Here is a 20,118-nt window from a genome sequence, read left to right on the forward strand (position 1 = left end):
TGTTGATGTCATAAATAGAAAGCAGGACATAACACCAGCGCTTCACCAGAGGCTCACTGATATGCTACCTAGAATGGTGACGAAATGTCTGAAAACAAACCTTCCAGCTCAGCGAGCAAACTTACAATCAGAACCTCAACCTGAGCTACAAATCTTCTCAAACCTCGCTATTGAATTCAGTCCATGAGGCTGTAGAGTGCTCCTAAGTGTTTTCTCTCCACAGATGCTGCCAGACTTGCTGAGGATTCCCAGCAAGTTCTGTTTTTGTTTCTGATTTTGAGTATCTGCAGTTCTTTCAGCTTGCTTTTTGTTGTTCCTTGAGACTGTGTTCTGCTTCACTGGAACAGCCCTGCTCAATGTTTTCAGCGTTCCACGTTTATTTCAGACTTCCAGCATCTGCAGTATTTCCAGGACAGAAACGTTTGCATGACAGTAAAGTGATTTATTAAAATGACAAGGAACAGGAATGCCAAAGACAGAATGGCGGTGTTCCACAAAACATACAGCCAATATGCATTTAATATTGCAGGTGGAACAAGACCATATTGTGAGCAGCAAATGCAGTTGACTAGATTGAAAGAAGTACAAGGGAAACATTGCTTCACCTGGAAGATGTGCTCAGGGCCTTGGGTAATGAAGAGACATGTGCTGAATGGGCAAGAATTATAACTTCAGCGATCACATGGAAAGGTGCTATGGTTGAGTAAGGAAGCTTTAGAAGTGATGGAGGAGCGAACTAGGGTATCATGGGAAATATTCCTGTTGAATGCTTTGAGACCATAAGAAATACGAATCGGAGTAGGTTGTTTGGCCCTTGAACTGGCTTCACTATCTAGTAGAATCATGGCTGGTCCAACACCTCTCATTCTTCTAAATTCAAATGAAGAAGAGCCCTACCTGTTCAACCTTTGCTCATAAGACAATCCCTCCACTCCAGGAATCATCCTTGTGAATCTTTTCTGAACAGCCTTCAATCAAATATCTTTCCATACATAAGGGATCCAAAACTGCTCATGGTACTCCAGATGTGGTATCACAAGCACCTTGTACAGTTGCAGTATGACTTTCTTACTCTTACGCTCCAACCCCATTGAAATGAGAGTCAACGCTGTATTAGCCTTTCCGATTATGTGCTGCACCTGTGTGCTAGCTTTCTGTGCTTTGTGCACAAGATTCCCCCAAGTCCATTGTGTTGCAGCTTCCGCAGTCTTTTTGACAGCTAAGTAAATGTTCTGCTCTTTTGTTCTCCCTTCCAACATGAACTTCACATGTTCTCACAATAAACTCCATCTGCCAACTTTTTGTCCACTTACTTCTCGCTCTGAACTGTTTGTATCCCTTCCTAACTATTTTTGTATTTTCTGTAAATTTGGTTGCAGTACATATGCTTTCTTCATCCGAGTCACCAACATACATTGTAAACAAGTGTGGTCCCAGCACTCATCTATGTGGAACCCACTGGTTACAGGTTACTAATTTGAAAAACAACCCATTATCCCCACTCAATGTTTCCTGCCCGCTAGACAATTCTTGATCCTTGCCAACATACCACTCCTAACACTATAGACTCTTATCTTAACAACTTAGCATTTTGAGAGGTACCTTGTCAAACACTTTCTGGAAGTCCAAATACAACACATTAAATAGTTTCCCCATGTCTAGTCTGGTCAAGACTTCCTCAAAAAACTCTAACAAATTAGTCACAAATAGCCATGCTGATTTTGCTTAAATACATTATGATTTTCCAAATGTGGTGCTATTACTTCCTTAATAATTGATCCCAATAATTTTCCAACAAGGATGAGGGGCTCACTGGCCTATTTATTTGCCTCCCTCCCTTTTTGAATATGGGTATACATTGGCAGTTTTCCAATGCTCTGATACTTCTTCAGAATCCATGTATTTTTCCAAAAATCCTATCAACACATCCACTCTCTCTGTCATGACTTCTTTTAGGTTCCTAGAATGCAAGCCATCAGGGCCAGGGAACTTATCTGCCCTTATCCCCACGAGTTTGTCTAATATTACTTGCCTCGTGATGGTATTTAATTATTAACTTGGAGAGGAATTAAGTATGAGTGGGATATTCAAAGAATATTTCACTATGAAGATGGGTGAAAAAAAAATCTGTTTAACTCCCCTACCATTTCCTTATGCCAGACAACTATCTCCCCAAATTCATTTTCTAAGGTACCTATGTTCAGTTTAACCTCTGTCTTCCTTGTTATATTTAAAAAAAGCTAAAAGACAGTACTGAATTAGATGGTCAGCCGTAAATCATACTGAGTAGCAGAGCAGGCATGAAGGGCTGATTGGCCTACTCCTATTTTCTACCTTTCTACAAAGGTAATATTGAAAATATCATGTACATTCCATAATTGTAAATGGTATACCAGTGCTTCCTAAACTTTTTCCCACTGACTCCACGTCAATATTTGAAAATTACTGTGAACCTCAACGAGAACTATGTGAAAGGGACTGGGGGCCCAAAAAAGTAGGAATCTATTAAGGGAGGGACCACAGCTGATATAACTTTGTCAGAAGTCCACAATGTTTATTGCTGCCTCAGAACGCAGAGTCCCAAAATTTCAGCTCGTCATTTCACTTGCAGTCCCAGAATGCATTTCGAGTCATGGTTGTATAGCATGGAAACAGACCCTTCGGTCCAAATTGTCCATGCCAAACAGATATCCTAAATTAATATAGTCCCATTTACCAGTATTTGACCTATATCTCTCCAAACCCTCCCTATTGATATACCCGCCCAAATGCCTTTTAAATGTATTATTGTACCAGCCAATATGAAAAGATAGACAGTAAGATGACAGATTTAAAGTAAAGTAGTAGCAGGAAAAGCTTTATATGGTCATTCATCTCTAGAGGTTCTACTGCAACAGGTTTATTCACAAGCTCTTATTCATTATACAATACTAAATTTGAAATAGCCTGTCTCCTAGACAGTTCCTTAACATACTGCTCCAGGAGACCATCCCAAACAGACTCCAAAAACATGCAATTCACAGCTTTAGTACTCAATTCATTTACCCAGTCTATATGTTGATGGCGTCATTCATGATTACTGTGTTGTCCATGCTAAACATTTCTCTCATTTTGTGATTAATACCATATCCCACGTGGCTGCTACACTTTACTGGCCTATGAAACAATGTCTGCTGCACCTTGCTGCTACTTAATCCCAACCAAACTTATTCCACATATTGTTCTTCCCAATTGGAGATCCTCCCTTATTAATATACTGATGTTATCCTTTGTTGTCAATACAACTCATTGTCCATGCTTCTTAAATTTTAACTCTCATCACTTCCTAGCCCTGATCACTTCTCTCTACAGTTGATCTTCTCTGTAGATCATATGCATTTAGCTCTTTTTGTAACTTTTGAATTAGTTGCACTAAATACATCCATGTCACAAAAGTAGCAAATCCACGTTTCAAGGGGACATTGGATTTTTTTTTCATTTGTTATTGGGATGTGGGCATTGCTGAATGGGTCAGCATTTATTGCCTATTTCACATTTTCCTCGATAATGAGGTAGTAAGCTGCCTTCTTGAATTGATATAGCCCACGTGATGTGGGAGCTCTAGGGCTTTGACCCAGTCACACTGAAGGAACAGCGACATAGTTGCAACTCAGACTGGCAAGTGACTTACAGTGGAACCTACAAGCAGTTGTGTTCTCAGCTATCTACCATGTATTGTCCTTCCAAACTGTACTTTTGGAAGGTGCTGCCTCAGGGGCCATGGTGAATTTCTGCAGTGCATCTTGTAGATGGTACACTGCTGTTACTTAGGTGTTAGAGGAGGAGTGAATGTTTCTGGGTGTAGTGTCAATCAAGTAGGCTGCTTTGACCTGGATGACGTTGAGCTTCTAGAGTTTTGTTGGAGCTGCACTTGTTCCAGAAAGTGGAAGCTATTCCATCACACCCTTAACCTGTACCTGGTTGGGACCCTTCATCAGAACTCTAATTTATAACTTTAGAACTAGTTGCACTAAGTAAGTTCTGATGAAGAGTCCCAACCTGAAACATCAACTTTCCTGTTCCTCTGATGCTGCCTAACCTGCGTTCCTCCAGCTCCACGTTGTTTTGACTCTGACTCCAGTATCTGCAGTTCTTGTTACCTCTAACTAACTCGCACCTTTTAGATGGTGGACAGATTGAGAGAGTCAGGTGATGACTTACTATGGAACGCCTGGTCTCTGGCCTGGTCTTATTGCTACCATGTTCACACAGCTAGTTCTGTTCAGTTTATTTCCTAGTCAATGCTTACCATCAAGCATGTTGACGGTGGCGATTTAGTGACAGTAATGCCATTGAATGTCACAGGGTGGGGATTACAATCAGTCTTGGAGATGGTCATTGCTAAGCACTTGCATTGCATGAATGATACTTGCTACTTATCAGTCCAAACCTGTATATTTTCTGGGTCTTGCTGCACATGAACTTGAACTGCTTCAGTATCTGAGGAGTCATGAGTGTTACTGAACCTTGTGCAGTCAGTGAACATCCCCACTTCTGATCTTGTGATGGAGGGAAGGTCATTAATGAAAGTAGCTGAAGATAGTTGGGCCTAGGACAGCACCAGAGATGTCCTCAGTGCCAGGACCGACCTCCAACAACCACAACTATCTTCATTCATGGCAGGATGATGCCAACCAGCTGTAATGAGGTCGGGAACTGGAGTGGTCTGGTGGAATCCAAACTAGGTTTCAGTCATTAGGTTATTGCTAAGCAAACAGTGCTTGTGAGGTCTGCCTTACCATCACTTTACTAATATAATTGGAGTACATGAATGGCTTGGAATTGGCCAGATTGGATGTGTCCTGCTTTTCATGAACAAGGCATATCTGGGCAGTTGCCCACATTGGTGGGTTGATGGCACTGTTGCAGCTGCACTGGAAGAACTTAGCAAGTTTTGGAACACAAGCCTTGAGGCCTATTGATTTGATGTTGTCAGAGATCACAGCCTTTGCAGTACCCAGAAACCTGGCTCTTTTCTTGATATGACAGAGTGAATTGAATTGGCTGAAACTGGCATCTGTAATGCTGGGGACCTCTGAAGGAAGAGAAGAGGGATCATCCATTTGACAGTTCTGGCTGATGATTGTCATAATTGATTCAGTCTTATTCTTTGTACTTATGTGCTGGGATTCTATTATTCAGAATGGAGATATTTGTGGAGCCTTCTCCAATGAGTTGTTTATTTGTCCACCACCATTCAAGACTGGATGTGGCGGAACTGCAGAGCTTAGATCTGATCCATTGTTTGCAAATTGCTCTCCTCTGGCTGTCGTATGTTATTTCTGCTATTTGGAGCACAAATAGTTGCTTTGTAACTTTAGTAGGCTGACTCCTCACATGCCCCATAGCACTCCTGGCTTGATGACAATGGCAAAGTGAAGAATATGCCAGGCCATGAGGCTGCAGATTGTACTGGAGTACAATTCTGCTGCTGAAAGACCAAAGCACCTGAGTTGCTAGATCTGTACGAAGTGTACTGATTTAGCACGGTAGTAGTGCTACAAATACGATGTAGGGCATTCTCAACACAAAGACAGAACTTTTCTCTACAAGGACAGTGTCACTCCTACTGTACTGCCATTGATAGATGCATCTGCAGCATGCAAATTGGTCATGATGAGGTCAAGTTAGTTATTCACAACTTATTAGTTACCTCAGCACCTGCCATCAGACAATCCAGCAACTAATGTCCCATGGACTTGACCTACTTGGTCCATAGTGGTCCTGCCAAACCAATCTTGATGGTGTTCACTAAGTCCTCTGCAGGGATTACATCCTGCGCACTTGCTATCCTCAGTGTGTCCTCCAAGTGTTGTTCAACATGGAGTAATGACTCATTAGCAAAAGAGGGCAAGATGACATCATCAGCAAGTTTCTTCATCCATGTTTGACATGATCTCATGAAATTTCATGGGGACTGGAGTCAATGTAGGCAACTCCCTCCCAAAGTATGATTCTGCGAGTATGATTATGTTACGTGCTGCTTGGTTAAATTGAGACACCTCTCCCAATTTTAGCACTAGCCCCAGATGTTAGGAGAACCTTTCAGAATCAACCGGGCTGTATTTGCTAATATTACTTCCAATGCTATTGCCCATCATCCAAGTTGATGTGAAATATGTAGGCAGAATGAACCACGAGTTTTTGTTTTGCTTCATTATCTTCAATTTCACAACAACGATAGAGTCATCCATAACTACTTCATTTCCTCTGCTTAACCTCAGCGAAACTCTCCTACAACATCTCATGACGGTTAAATGCCAATTCAAAAGCAGTTTATTCAAACTGAGCTGTTCCATCAACACTCATGGTCTGCTACAGAAGACGATGGCATCTTTTCAATATTCAACCAGTATGAAGCATCAAAATCTGATGGTTGATAATGTACATAAGAGACTCCAGTAACTTTAGAAGTATCCCAAGTTCATAAAAGTAGCAACACAGGTTAATTTTAAAAATAAAAGAAACAGTCTGATTTGCTGTTCCTCCTCTTCCTAAAACTTAAGGAAAGAAATTACAAAGCTGTTTAAGAAATGTTTAGATAAACAAAACAAAACAACGTAGAACAAACAAATTAATTATTTATATCCATACAATATTATGTTTCAATGGTGGTCGTGATCTTGACATGATGATCTCACTTCTATTCTAGGAATCACGGCCATCTCCTGAACCATGAAGACAATGAAGAGACAGGAAAAACACAAATCTAAAACCTGAGATTGAATTTTAATAGTCTCATTTACTTTTAATCAGCCTTTACCGTTTTCCACCAAACTACAGCTTTTTATCGGGGAATTTCATAGAAAGTTTACAGCACTGTGATACTTAAATGGTACATCTGAAATGTCGTGAATGGCTGAACAAAATTGGGTTGTCACACTCCTTCCTAAACCACACTGTGACAAAATTTATAGCTAACACACCTATGTGTCACTGTCATGTTTACCATATTTGGGAAGAGCTGTTCTGATTTTAACTTGGAAATTGGGGTCCTTTCAAAATTTAACTCTACTAGTATATCCTTTGTAACATGAGACTTGGCTGCTAATGGCCGCTACAATAGCTACTTTTCTTCCCCAGACATAAATGATTCTGAAACAAGGACAAAAAGCAAGTTCAACATAATAGTAATGAAGGCTACCAAGCCACTAATGTCTGTTGCCCCAAGTTGTTTAGGGAAATCAGAAGGGTTTGTTTTTAGGAAAATCTATACTGACTTTGCATTGGAAGTGGACAGATGAACATTAAATATTCTGGCGTTATTAGTAGTTGTCTCTTGCTCCTTGGCTAAAAGGATTCAGACATGTGACAGATATAGTGTAGACTGCTAACCCAAAAACATGGTAATATCAACAAGTGCTCAAAACTAGAGGGGATGCCCTTGTGAGGGAGCAGTCCTTGACAATCAAGTGCCTTCTTCAGATGGAAGGTGGGCCAGCAAAAGAGGAAGATGACCTAAATAGCTCTTTGGCTGAAAACATGGGGGCTGCCTCCACCACTTCAATCTGTTATTGGCTGTAAATTTTCTGCATTAATTTATCACATCTAACCTTTTCTTACATATAATTAACTGCCTGAAAATTCCTTATTAATGGTTTAATACCTACATTAGTTAACTGTGATCACAAATCCCCAAAAAGCCTAATATAATGCGTAACAATATCATATTTGCATGTGAAGAAGAAGAAAAATAAGTTTGTGACAAGGCTCCATATTATGACCAGTGATTCCGGCTCCATACTCGTGTTATTTATGTACAGATTTAAACATAATTCATGGTGTTTACTAAACTAAGTCTATTGAGCCTTGTGCAGTTTATTCATTAATTGTAACTGGCTACCACTGCTCATTTTAAGCAAGAAATAAAAATATTTGTTGCCAAATGAAAATTTAAGCAAGACCAACTGTGAAGAACCTGAAAAGATGGTTTAATGAAAAAGAACAACACCCTCAACTTCCTCCAATGGCTTAAAAGGAAACGTATTGTGTTATATGATCCTGTGGTATACCAACCAGAATATTCTTAATTCAGTTCCTAGTCCATGCTGAATTTTGTGATCCCAGTCAGTAATGGCCAGACTGTTACTGCTCTCAGGAGATAATGGGCGAAAAGTAAATATGCAGCTATGAAAATATTTTAAAGTGACCAAGATGCCTACTTTCTGACTGTATCCCAATTACAATTATTAGGACATGCACATCAGGAAACAACGGCATTAAGCTGTGATGCTCTCCACACAAATCTTCGATGGGTGCCTTCTACACTTAATAAAAAGAAATTGCCATTTCTTTTTGGAAGAATTACAATACCCTCATCTTGTTTTAAAAACGAAGTGTATGGAGCAATCTCATTTACTCTTAACAGATCAAGAGTCAAATGAATGCCAGTCATGAGTCATTCCAAGCTCTTCTGAATAAAAAAAAATTGCATCTCAAGTTGACAGAGTCTTGAAGTGGCAACACAGTGCAGAGCTGGAGGAACACTGCAGGCCAGACAGCAGAGGTGCAGGAAAATTAACGTTTTGGGTCATGACCCATCTTCAGAAATGGGAAAGGGGAAGGGAGCTGGGAAATGAAGAGAGAGAAGAGTAGTGGGGCAGGGGAAGGTAGGCAGGATAGTAATAGGTGAGTGCGGATAGGAAGTGGCATCAGTGGGATGGGGGGGCAGATAGGTGGAAGAGAAGCTGGACAGTTTCTGTCAAGTCAAGGAAGCGGGGATGAGGAGGGGGGTTGGACATGGGATGAGGCCGGCAGTGGGGAGGTTTTAAAACTGGTGCATTCCATGTCTAGGCCATTGGGCTGTGGGCATCCTGTTCTCCACAGGAAGAGAATCCAATCTGAAAACCACACATAAAACCACACTGAAATGATGTTCATTGTGGGAAAGAAAAGGAAAGAAAAATAATTATGGACAAGATAAGACAGGTACTAAACAGCATGGGCTAAAAACTAGATAGCTCCTGTTTCTAGACATGCAAGTTGTGACTTGTAAATTGTTCCCTCTTAGTACTGCTGAAGGAGATTGTAGTGTTCAGCTGACAGCAACCAGTGCAGCTGGCTGACAGTTCAACTAGATGACCTATAACGTGTGTGCCACCATGTGTTTCAGCTATCTTAAACCTCTGAAAGGCAGGCTTTCTACCTTAAAGGGGAGCTGCACTCATTCCACAGGAACTTGTACTGTCTACCTAAATTGCACACAGCTGTAAGGAAACCAAAATGAGCTAATAGGCAAGAGAAGAATTCCAGGTGGATGTGGTGCTGGAGACCATAGTTTAGAGGGTCAGCAGAAGAAGCAATCATCCTACTTGGGGATTTTTTTTTCCTTTATTCATTAACAGGATGAGGGTGTCGCTGGCTAGGCATCATTCATTGCCCAGAGGGCAGTTCAAGATCAACCACATTGCTGTGGATCTAGAGTCACATATAAGCCAGACCATCCATAAGGATGGCAGTTTCCTTCCCTGAAGGACACTAGTCACACTGACAAGACAGAATTTCTAGCCACACTAGAAGCCAAACTGAAGAACAATGGCATCAATGAGGAAACGCAACAAGCCATAAGTAAGACAGCGGTGTTGACAACGATCAGAAGGAGCGAACTTGACACTCTCAACACATCAGCAAAGAAGGCACTATTAGGACTGAAAAAAAGACAAAAACATCATAACCCTACTAGCGGATAAAGGGCGCATGACAGTAATGATAAACTGGGACTATCTGATTCAAACCTGGGTCCCCAGAACATTATCTGGGTCTCCGGATTAACACAGTCTAGTGATAATACCACTAGGCCATTGCCTCCCCCATATCAGAAGACACTTAAATGAGCAACCTGAGAAAGAAAGGTAAGCAAATGGCAAGTGAGATAAATTCCTAGAGTCTGGGCTCTTAGATCTGGCAGCAGTGCTGGAAGGAAGTTCAATGACCACAGGTAGGTGATCAAGACCGAGGAACATACCTTCATTTAACAGCTTCTGCCTACCACATCAGATTCTTCTCCTGCTACTTAATATGCTAGATCCCCACTCGCTCATTAGTAGTCCCAAGCAGTCCAGACTCTGACCCAACTTTCAGATGCTTCATAACACTTCAAAATATCAACCTATGATGCCAACACTATGTTCACTTCATATAGCTTACAGATACTTGAGAATTTTCAGACATAGCTGAATCAAGCAAGTTGCAATATATTCAATGATACACTTTTGCCTTTCACATGCAAGGAAGTGACTCTGAATGCAGAGATTGCAATGGGGGGAAAAAAGAGAGAACAGACACACCACCATCACCCAAACCCCAGGAGAAACTGTGTTCACTATTATGGGGCCAGTTTGACAGAAGTCACTGTACCATGTGTCACCAAGAACATCCAGCATCAAGTTCCTACCTTTGGGGCTCTCTAGAACAACACTTCAACCTTATCCTACCATCTGGAACAAAGAGCAAGCTGCTGATTGTGAGAATTAGATATGCTACTGTGCATGAACTGTTTGTGAAAAGCATCAGGCCCGATGTAGATACAAGTGTACAGGTGCTACTGACAGACTAGATATGTTGCTTATAACAGTGAATTCACAATCAGTCGAATTGCAATGGGCCTGCCCACAAACTCATATTAAATGGGCCTTCAAGACGGCCAAGGAGGTCCCATGTAATCTGAGATAATGGGAACTGCAGGTGCTGGAGCATCAGAGAACAAAGCATGGAGCTAGATGAACAAAGCAGACCAAGCAGCATCTTAGGAGCACAAAAGCTGATGTTTCGGGCCTAGACCCATCATCAGAAAAAGCTTTTTCCGATGAAGGGTCTAGGCCCGAAATGTCAGCTTTTGTGCTCCTAAGATGCTGCTTGGCCTGCCGTGTTCATCCAGCTCCACGCTTTGTTATCCCATGTAATCTGATATGCCCACAACTGCTCTCAATGTCAAAAATAAATGAAAGTACATTAAAAGTGCAAATATATGAAAACAGATTTTCCATTTGTCCACGTTATTAAAGGGCCTGGCATTGTAAAGCAAGAAACATTAAAAATGTTAGAAGTTAGATCCAGAAAAGCTATGGAGTGCTTAAGTGTGTTGTCTCAGGAAGTGTGTGGCAGGTGCACAACGTAATTGGTTTAATTGGTGTAGTCAAATGTTATTCGTGTTTTCGTGGTGCATTTTGAAATCTCCAAGTATTCTGCAGCTTTATCTTGGAAGCAAATAGTTGAGTGAATGGGCATTCATCAGAATCTTCAGTGTCACGGGCTCCCTTGGTTGAGCAAAGTAGTGCCTCTATGATTACTTCACCATCTATATTATTGTGTAGTGCACAGTGTCATCCAACTTGGTGTAAGTTTCGCAGCTGTGTCTTCAGGAATTTCCATGCCATCTCGTGTATATGAGCAAAAGGAGAGTCATCACTGGAACAGTTGGCCTCACGCAGTTCCTCCTTGCTCTAGACGTCTTGTGCAGTTGTAGCTGATTTGAACCCAACATGATACGAGCAGTTGGTAGCTGTCTTCATTTTCTACACCACTTGCATCACGAACACAAACTCTACATAGTTGTGAGATAACAAGGTGTAGAGCTGGATGAACCCAGCAGGCCAAGCAGCATCACAGGAGCAGTAAAGCTGATGTTTTGGGCCTAGGCCCTTCAGGCCGGAAACTCAGCTTTCCTACTCCTCTGATGCTGCTCGGCCTGCTGTATTCATCCAGCTCTACACCTTGTTATCTCAGATTCTCCAGCATCTGCAGTTCCTACTAGCTCTTCTACATAGAAGTGTTGTATTTAATATAGTTATGCTTCTAACAGCAATATTTTTGGAGACATTTAAACAATCATCCCCAAAAACATTACAAAAATTACACAACTCACTTCATAGGATTGGAATGATGCAAAAAGTGACCCAAACAATAAACCATAAGATATAACTGCAGAATTGGACCATATCGCCCACTGAGTCTGTTCTAACATTTGATCTTGGCTGATGGCCCTCAACCCTATCCTCCTGCCTTCACCCCGTAACTCACAATCCCCTTACTAATCAAGAACCTATCTCTGTTTTAAGCACACACAATAATTTGCCGTTCACAGCCTTCTGCTGCAATAATTTCCACAGATTCACCACCCTCTGGCTGGAGAAATTCCTCATCTCAGTTCTAAAGGGTTGTTCCTTCACTCTGAGGCCACGACCTCAGGTCCTAGACTCTCCTACTATGGAAACACCTTCTCTATGTCCACTCTATCCAGGCTCTCAATATCGTTGCTTTCATCCTTCCAAATTCCAGACTGTATAGATAGAGTCCTCAACTCCTCCTCATATGACAAGCCTTCATCCCAGGATCATTCCAGCAAAACTTGCCTGCACCCCCTCCAATGCCAGCACATCCATCCTTAGACTCGGAGCCCAAAGCTGCTGAAAATATTCCAATATGATCTGACCACAGCTTTACACAGCCTCAGCAGTACATCCCTGCTCTTGCATTCTGGCTCTCTTGAAATGAATGCTAACATTGCGTTTGTCTCCCAACTGCAAAAAGAACCTGAATGTTAACTTTAAGAGAAACCTGAGCAAGGAGTCTCAAGTCCTTTTCTGCTTCAGCTTTCCTAAGCCTTCACAACGGTTAGAACATAGAACAACACAGCACAGAACAGGCCCTTCGGCCCTTGATGTTGCGCCGACCTGTGAACTAATCTAAGCCCGTCCCCCTACACTATCCCATCATTATCCATATGCTTATCCAAGGACTGTTTAAATGCTCCTAATGTGGCTGAGTTAACTACATTGGCAGGCAGGGCATTCCACGCCCTTACCACTCTGAGTAAAGAACCTGCCTCTGACATCTGTTTTAAATCTATCACCCCTCAATTCGTAGCTATGCCCCCTTGTACAGGCTGAAGTCATCATCCTCGGAAAAAGACTCTCACTGTCCACCCTATCTAATCCTCTGATCATCTTGTATGTCTCTATTAAATCCCCTCTTAGCCTCCTTCTCTCCAACGAGAACAGACCCAAGTCCCTCAGCCTTTCTTCATACGGCCTGCGCTCCAGACCAGGCAACATCCTGGTAAATCTCCTCTGCACCTTTTCCAATGCTTCCACATCCTTCCTGTAATGGGGCGACCAGAACTGCACGCAATATTCCAAGTGAGGCCACACTAGCGTTTTGTATAGTTGCAGCATGACATCATGGCTCTGGAACTCAATCCCTCTACCAATAAAACCTAACACACCGTAAGCCTCTTAACGGCACTATCAACCTGGGTGGCAACTTTCAGCGATCTATGTACATGGACACCAAGATCCCTCTGCACATCCACACTACCAAGAATCTTTCCCTTGACCCAGTATTCTGCCTTCCTATTATTTTTCCCAAAGTGAATCACCTCACATTTATCCGCATTGAACTCCATTTGCGATCTTTCGGCCCAATTCTGCAGTTTATCCAAGTCTCCCTGCAACATGCAACATTCTTCCACACTGTCCACCACTCCACTGACTGTAGTGTCATCTGCAAACTTATAAACCCATCCACCTATGCCTGCGTCCAAGTCACTTATAAAAATGATAAACAGCAGTGGTCCCAAAACAGATCCTTGAGGCACACCACTAGTGACCTGACTCCAGGCTGAATATTTTCCATCAACCACCACTCGTTGCCTTCTTACAGAAAGCCAGTTTCTAATCCAAACTGCTAAATCTCCCTCAATCCTGTGCCTCTGTATTTTCTCCAATAGCCTACCATGTGGAACCTTCTCAAAAGCTTTACTGAAATCCATGCACACCATGTCATCCGCCCTTTCCTCATCCACACGCATGGTCACCTTCTCAAAAAAACTCAATGAGGTTTGTGAGACACGACCTGCCCTTGACGAATCCATGCTAGAAAATAGTCAATGCCTCTACTCTTCCTGCCGAAGTCCAAAACCTCTCACTGACCCACACTGATTTCCATCTGTCACTTCTTTGCCCACTCTCCTAACTTGTTGAAGCTCTTCTGCAACTCCCTGCTTCGATAACACAACCTGCCCTTCCACCCAGCTTTGTGTCACCTGCAAACCCAACAACAATGCTCTCAGTTCCTTCGTCTAGATTGTTAACGTCGAAGGTGAATAGTTGTGACCCCAACACTGACGCCTGTGGAACTCCACTGGTCACCACTTGCCAACCTGAAAAACACTACTAAACACTACCCTAATGTCTGCCAGCTGCCAGTCAGCCAATGCCCCTTCCACATTTTTGCCTTGCCTCAAACACCATTGGCTGTTACCTATTTAGCAGCAGAGAAGGCCTCCTGTAAATCCAAAGAGATCATGTGCACCAGCTCTACTTTGTCTAACTTGCTCGTTACCTCCTCAAAAGAATTCTAACAAGTTTGTCAGACGTGACCTCCTCTTGACAAAGCTGTGTTGATCAGCCCTATTTTACCATGCACTTCCAAGTACTCCATAATCTCATCGTTATTAACAGACTCTAAAATATTACCAAAAACTGAAGTTAGTCTAACCAGCCTAGAGTTCATGGTCTTCTGCCTCCCTTCCTTCCCAAACAGGAGGGTTATATTAGCCATTTTCCAGTCCTCTGGGACTCTTCCTTCCTGGAAGCTTACCACCAATGCCTCCACAATCTCCTTACTTACCTCCTTCAGAACCCTGTGGTACAGACCATTTGGCCTGGGTGATTTTTCCACCTTCAGGCCTTTCCACTTCCCAAGCACCTTCTCCTTCATGATGGCTACAATACTCACATCTACCCCTGACTCAAAGTTCTGCTATGTTAATGGCGTCTTCCATCGTGTAGTCTGATGCAAAGTCCCTTTTTGGTTGTTCCACATTCCTTTGTTCCCTATTACGATTTCTGTAACCTCATTTTCCAGCTGTCCAGTGTCCACTATTGCCTCTGTTTAACCTTTTAGAGATCTTAAAAGAAACTTGGCAATTTTATATATTACTAGCTAGCTTACCCTCAATTTTTGTTTTTCTCCCATTACTGCTTTTTAGTTGTCCTCTGCTGGTTTTTAAAATGTTTTGCATTCTTCTAGACTCCCAGTAGTCCTCACCACATTGTATGCTTTTACTTTTAAGCTGTTCTTGACTTCCTTCGTCAGTCAAGGTTGCCTCATCCTCCCCTTAGTATGTTTCTTCTTTAGAATGAATTTCTGATATGGTTTCCAAATTACCCCCAGAAACTACTGCCTTGCTGCTCCACTGTCTTCCCTGTTAGACTCCCCTTCCAATTAACTCTGGCCTATTCCTCCCTCATGTCTTTGAAGCTACATCTATTCGGTTGTAATGCCGTTACATTTGATTCTAGCTTCTCCCTTTCATAGTGCAGGGTGAATTGTATCATATTATGGGCACTGCCCCTTGGCGGTTCCTTCATCTTAAACTCCCTTGTCAGGTTTGCCTCATTACACATCACCAAATCCAGAACTGCCTGTCCCTCAGGGTCTTCTACTGCAAGCTGCTCCTAAAAATAGATATTCCATGAATTCCTTTTCTTGGGATCGGTTACCAAACTGATTTGCAAGGTTCAAAGTCAATGCTGCAGATTCTCATGGCAACTCCTTCCTGACTGTGTACTAGTATTCCACCACCTCTGGTGGGTCTGTCCTCCTGGTAGGACTGGGCTGGTGCTAGTGGTATCTTGGGCCAGTGTTTAGGATATATATTTGTGAGTATGACTGTTAGGCTAACTGGTCAGATACAGCTTTGTTTGGCATAAGCTTCATGATGTTAGTTATGAGGACTTTGCAGGATTGACGGGATTGTGTTTGACGGTCTTATTTCCGGTCAAGTGGTCCTTTCTTTAAGCTTTGTAGTAGTTTGGTCCAACTGAGTAGCTCACTAGGCTATCTGGGAGGGTAGTTAATATTAACTACATTACAGTACATCTGGAGCCACATGCAGACCAGAACAAGGTAAGGATGACAGATTTCTTCCCTCAAAGGGCATTAATGTGAACATGATGGGTTTTTATGACAATTAACAAATGGTGTAGTGGTAACAGCACTGATGAGGAACCCAAAATCCAAATCCCAATAGTGAAAACTGAATTTAGTAAAATCTCAAATAAAAGACATCCTAACGGCAACCAAGTAACAACTGTAGATTATCCTACAAAACGCATTTGGTTCACTTTACAGAAGGAAATCTGCCCTGCTTACCTGGTCTGGCATGCATATAATTTGGTTGATTCTGGACTACCCTCCAAGCAATGAGGGATAGGCTATAAATGGTAGCCTAGTGTGTTGGCCCATGGATGAATAGAAGAAAAATCTAATTCCAAGTCAGGATGTGACTGCAGAACATTAGCTTTCTTCCTTTACTTGTGAACAGTTGATAGCTTCTTTTTATAAACTTAAAACAGCAACCAGTAGGCATGTTGGCACAGTGTTCAGCACTGCTGTCTCAGGGCACCAGAGACATGGGTTCGATTCCAACCTTGGATGACTGTCTGTTTGGAGTCTGCATGCTCTCCCCATGTCTGTGTGGATTTTTGCTGGGTGCTCCGGTTTCCTCCCAGAGTCCAAAGATTTGCAGGTTAGGGCATTGGCCATGCTAGAATTGCTCCATAGCAAGTGTAGGTTAGATGGATTAGCTATGGTAAATGCAGGGCGGGGGTAGGTGCAATGCTCTTTAGAAGTACGGTGTAGATTCAATGGTCCATACTAGCTGCACCGTAGGGGTGCTATGAAAACTAAAGACTGGATATAGCTCAATATAAGAAAAAAGTGCCAAGGTTCCTTCAATAATAAAGTTGAGGTTATTATTAACAAGTTTGCTCATGCAAGGATTATTAACAAACAGTTTAAACTGTGCAAATCTATACAACTATCATTCTTGAGCACCAAGACTCCCCTTTAAACCTGGAAAAAAATGTAAAACAAAGTATTTTGTCCAAGTAATAATTAAAATGCACAAAAATAACTATGCATACATTGAGCAAATGCTGTTCTGTAGCTGAAGACACTTTGCATAAAAGCTATCAGCACTGAGATTTCCTCCTGGATCAGTCTGGTGGGCTGAATATCCTTTTCTGAACATTGAGGTAGAGATTTCACATTTTTCTTTATGGATCCTTAATTTGCAGAGATAAGTGCTTCTAGTGGGTTTTCAACTCTCACCTTTTGATGAGAGAGATTTCAGAGAAAGAGGCAGAAAGCGCAAAGATTGTTACACCGGGGGCAAGTTCTCTCAAAGCTAATGAAGTTGAACATAGTCTAGCACAGCCACAAACTGCAATACTGTGACTTAGTGATTCAAGAAGTCAACATGTATTCTTGCAAACATTTTTCTCTTGCACAGTGAAGGAGATTGGCCGAAAGCATTCTTTCCCAATAGTCCAACATGTAGACAGACATGAAGATAACATATGTTATAACACAGAACAACACAGCGCAGGAATGGACTCTGTGGCCCACAATGTGCTAAACACGATGCCAAATTTAGCTATTCCTTCTGCGTGCCCTGGCATATTCATGCATTTATCTAAAAGTCCCTTAAATGCCCCTACCATATCTGTCTCCACTACAATCCCTGGTAGTGCATTCCACACTCCTACCGCACACTGTGTAAAAAAAGTTGCCCCTCATTTCCTTTTAACTTTCTCTTGCTCACTAAGTGTATACCCCCTTGTTTTAGAGATTTCAACTCTTGCAAAAAGATTCTAATTGTCAAATATATCTTTGCATCTTGTAATTTTTACTTCTGTAAAGTCTCCCCTCAGCCTCCACCTATCCAGAGAAAACAAACTAAGTTTTTCTAGCCTCTCCTTATAGTGTATACCCTCTAATCCAGGCAGCATCCAGGTAAACCTCTTCAGTACCCTCTCCAAAGTCTCCACGTCCTTCCTCTAATGTGGAGAGCAGAACTGAATGCAGCATTCTAAGTGTGGCCTAACCAAAATCTTATAAAGCTGAAACATGGCATCTTGATTGTTGTACTCAATTCCGAGAGTAATAAAGGCAATCATGCCAAATAGTATCAGAGATAATGGGAACTGCAGATGCTGGAGAATTCCAAGATAATAAAATGTGAGGCTGGATGAACACAGCAGGCCAAGCAGCATCTCAGGAGCACAAAAGCTGGCGTTTCGGGCCTAGACCCTTCATCAGAGAGGGGGATGGGGTGAGGGCTCTGGAATAAATAGGGAGAGAGGGGGAGGCGGACCGAAGATGGAGAGTAAAGAAGATAGGTGGAGAGAGTATAGGTGGAGAGAGTATAGGTGGGGAGGTAGGGAGGGGATAGGTCAGTCCAGGGAAGACGGACAGGTCAAGGAGGTGGGACGAGGTTAGTAGGTAGATGGGGGTGTGGCTTGGGGTGGGAGGAAGGGATGGGTGAGAGGAAGAACAGGTTAGGGAGGCAGAGACAGATTGGACTGGTTTTGGGATGCGGTGGGTGGGGTGGGGGGGGGAAGAGCTGGGCTGGTTGTGTGGTGCAGTGGGGGGAGGGGACGAACTGGGCTGGTTTAGGGATGCAGTTGGGGAAGGGGAGATTTTGAAACTGGTGAAGTCCACATTGATACCATTAGGCTGCAGGGTTCCCAGGCGGAATAGGAGTTGCTGTTCCTGCAACCTTCGGGTGGCATCATTGTGGCACTGCAGGAGGCCCATGATGGACATGTCATCTAAAGAATGGGAGGGGGATAGAAATGGTTTGCGACTCGGAGGTGCAGTTGTTTGTTGCGAACTGAGCGGAGGTGTTCTGCAAAGCGGTCTCCAAGCCTCCGCTTGGTTTCCCCAATGTAGAGGATGCCACATCGGGTACAGTGGATGCAGTATGCCACATTGGCAGATGTGCAGGTGAACCTCTGCTTAATGTGGAATGTGCACCTGGGACAGGGGTGAGGGAGGTGGTGTGCGGGCAAGTGTAGCATTTCCTGAGGTTGCAGGGGAACCTCCGGATACAACGCATCATCCTCCGACACTTCCGCCATTTACAATCCGACCCCACCACCCAAGACATTTTTCCATCCCCACCCCTGTCTGCTTTCCGGAGAGACCACTCTCTCTGTGACTCCCTTGTTCGCTCCACACTGCCCTCCAACCCCACCACACCCGGCACCTTCCCCTGCAACCGCAGGAAATGCTACACTTGCCCCCACACCTCCTCCCTCACCCCTATCCCAGGCCCCAAGATGACATTCCACATTAAGCAGAGGTTCACCTGCACATCTGCCAATGTGGTATACTGCATCCACTGTACCCGGTGTGGCTTCCTCTACATTGGGGAAACCAAGCGGAGGCTTGGAGACCACTTTGCAGAACACCTCCGCTCAGTTCGCAACAAACAACTGCACCTCCCAGTCGCAAACCATTTCCACTCCCCCTCCCATTCTTTAGATGACATGTCCATCATGGGCCTCCTGCAGTGCCACAATGATGCCACCCAAAGGTTGCAGGAACAGCAACTCATATTCCGCCTGGGAACCCTGCAGCCTAATGGTATCAATGTGGACTTCACCAGTTTCAAAATCTCCCCTTCCCCAACTGCATCCCTAAACCAGCCCAGTTCGTCCCCTCCCCCCACTGCACCACACAACCAGCCCAGCTCTTCCCCCCCACCCACTGCATCCCAAAACCAGTCCAACCTGTTTCTGCATCCCTAACCTGTTCTTCCTCTCACCCATCCCTTCCTCCCACCCCAAGCCGCACCCCCATCTACCTACTAACCTCATCCCACCTCCTTGACCTGTCCGTCTTCCCTGGACTGACCTATCCCCTCCCTACCTCCCCACCTACACTCTCTCCACCTATCTTCTTTACTCTCCATCTTCGGTCCGCCTCCCCCTCTCTCCCTATTTATTCCAGAGCCCTCACCCCATCCCCCTCTCTGAAGAAGGGTCTAGGCCCGAAACGTCAGCTTTTGTGCTCCTGAGATGCTGCTTGGCCTGCTGTGTTCATCCAGCCTCACATTTTATAATCATGCCAAATGCCTTCTTTACCACCCTAACGACTTGTATGACTACTTTCAGGAAGCTATAGGCTTGAACCCCAAGTTCCCCTCTGTATATCAATACTGTTCAGCGTCCTGCCATTAACTTTGCACTTTTCCTTAACATTTGATTTCCCAAAGTGCAGCACCTCACT

The 20,118-nt window shown here is 43.3% G+C and overlaps 1 protein-coding gene and 1 long non-coding RNA gene across 4 annotated transcripts in view; one reads left to right on the forward strand and one right to left on the reverse strand.

Annotated features, from left to right (window-relative positions):
* Positions 1-7,782, forward strand: part of LOC132209812 (uncharacterized) — a 42,040-nt gene extending 34,258 nt beyond the window's left edge. Inside the window, exon 3 of the long non-coding RNA XR_009445929.1 lies at positions 6,692-7,782. This is a non-coding gene — a long non-coding RNA (uncharacterized LOC132209812). The remainder of the gene's footprint in view (positions 1-6,691) is intronic.
* The window catches only part of hdac4 (histone deacetylase 4), a 532,576-nt gene that overhangs the window by 340,827 nt on the left and 171,631 nt on the right, over positions 1-20,118 (reverse strand). The gene's annotated exons all lie outside the window — the stretch shown is intronic.

The sequence above is a fragment of the Stegostoma tigrinum genome, chromosome 7 (genome assembly GCF_030684315.1).
Source record: "Stegostoma tigrinum isolate sSteTig4 chromosome 7, sSteTig4.hap1, whole genome shotgun sequence".
Lineage (NCBI taxonomy): Eukaryota > Metazoa > Chordata > Chondrichthyes > Orectolobiformes > Stegostomatidae > Stegostoma > Stegostoma tigrinum.